Source organism: Pseudorca crassidens, chromosome 3, assembly GCF_039906515.1.
Source record: "Pseudorca crassidens isolate mPseCra1 chromosome 3, mPseCra1.hap1, whole genome shotgun sequence".
Classification (NCBI taxonomy): domain Eukaryota; kingdom Metazoa; phylum Chordata; class Mammalia; order Artiodactyla; family Delphinidae; genus Pseudorca; species Pseudorca crassidens.
The window spans coordinates 31,395,249-31,397,511 of record NC_090298.1 but is presented as its reverse complement, the minus strand read 5'-3'; positions in this window follow the sequence as shown (position 1 = coordinate 31,397,511).

Genomic DNA, 2,263 nt, shown 5'->3' with positions numbered 1-2,263 from the left:
CCGCTCCAGAGACCGCTGTGTATTGCATTCCTGCCACAAAGTGCAAAGAAAGGGACCAAGGTTCCCAGAAAATGTTTGCCCGGAGTGGAAGATAAGGACCAAGGAGTCGAGGAGGAGGCAGGCAGCCGTTGTGGGAGCCTGGCAGAGGGAGATCCAGCGACAGAAAACTGGGCGGGAGAGAGAGGAAACAGCTGTCTGCATTCTCCCAGATGGCGGCCAGCGTCACCAGAAGCTCAGGGCTGGTGTCCCTGCTTGGGTGTTGCCATCGTTTCATCCGATACAGTCCACCGTCGCCGGTCACGGGTACAGTTGCGGATGCACTTGAAACCAAACCAGCGTATCTCCTGTGGTTTGTTTTCACATGTCTGGAGACACCAGGGAAATGGTCCTCCTGGTGTCATTCCCTGTCATTACGTTTTACTGCTGAAAGCAAGAAAGGTTTATTTTTCTGTCACTCAGTGGAGACATACACCGGCAAGGAGAAAAAAAAGCAAAGACGCACACGAGAGGTAGTAACCTTTGCTTTTGAAGGTTCAGGCCTGAGGTTTACTCCAGCCAGCGTTTTGGGGAACAGTGGGTGATTGATTTCAAACATGGTGTGTGAGGTGGGAAGAGGTTGGCTAGGAACCAGAAAGGCTGTCCTCATGACTAAAACCAAACCTGAAGGTATTTCCTTTCTGTCCTTGGAAACAGGAAACCAGTTGTGGTTTTCGGCAGCATTCTTGCAGGAGAGCGTTCGGGGAAGGCCCCCAGCTGCACTGGGGCGGGGAGGCCGCCGGGCTCTCGGTTTACAGAGAGACAGATGTTACATACACCCCAGCTCCGTTATGCGTGGTCACCAGTGACCAGAGAAGCTACTCGATGCAATGCATCTGTTTCAGATACAGAAGTATAGAGAAAATATTTATTGAGATTTAAGTTATTGTTATTTATTACCGTTCACTAATGAGTTTCTCTTTTTTCCCTTATTTATTAAAGTTTCTTTTCAAAGGTGCCAAAGTATATGTGCTCGCAAAATGCAAAAGAAGGTGACAAAGGAAATTTTAATTGGGAACAAGGGTCCATGCTTTTCAAAGTATTAAAAAGTTTTTCGCTAGGCAAAAAATCACTTACTTTACCTTTTTTAAGAAGAGCTCTCGTGTGATTCCCCCAGATCTCAGCGTCTTACCTGTTGTTTTCACATTTTAGAGAAGAAACGTGTCAGAAGGAACATTTCTGACCGGCTCCCTTTTCGGGAGCAGGACACAGAGACCGGGGCACTCGGCTTCATTTCTTCACGGTTCTGTCTCCCAGCAGATAGGCTGTGTGCTCCATTCCCTGTTGTATTTAAGCTCTCACTCCCCTCCACGTGTGTCTGTCTATCGTGTGCATAACCATATATATCAAAGGTTAAAGTCCCCTTAGTAGGTAGTCCTGGATTCAATGCAGACCTCAAAGTAACAGTCCTGTCAGGTAGCCAGGGTTCTGCCCTGATTGTGGAGACTCTTCCTCTATCCTTCCATCCACCACCTTCCTGAGAAACATGCTCGGCCCCAGTGCAGCCAAGGAGTGCCCCAGGCCTCCCGGAAGTGGGGTCAGCCAGTTGCCAAAAAAGCCACCAGTTGCTGCCCCTCCCTCGGAAGAAGGTGCCCCGGAAGGGTGGGCAAGCAAGACGGGCCCGGGCCAGCCTCAGCCAGCACACATGCCCTGCCACCCGGATGCGGAAAGCCTGTGACGGGGTGGAGGTGGAGGGTGAGAACAACCCTCTCCTAAGCGCCCCAGATCATGGATTCGTCTGGCAGCTGACCCATACTCAATGCACTGAGCCCTACTGTAGAGCTTGTTACACATCTCATAAAAGGGATTTTTATCAGATCATCCCTCACTATTAGCCCCAAACTATGACAGATTTAGCCGTTAAATAGCCTACTGGCCTCCCTCAAATAATCATGTTCATTTTACAAAGTAACCAAGAAGCAGCAGTTACCAGACATCCCTTCCCGCGCCCCGCCCCCAAAGACCCGAGCTGTCCATCGTTCTGCACCCTCTGTCCTTTCAGTTCCCCTTACACGACTCGGAAATAGAGGGAAAGGGCCTCCCTTCTGTCCTTTCTTGGGGCCCAAGCAGGGACCTTGCTGAGGAGCAGCCTGCTCAAAACAGGGACAGACCCAGCCGACCAGTCATTCACGAAGCACAGTTCGATGCAGGCCAGGATCCTCTGTCCGATTCAGAGAGTCCTGGCTGACCTGGTGGCTGGTGTCCCCAGGGGTCAGCCCCAGCCCCA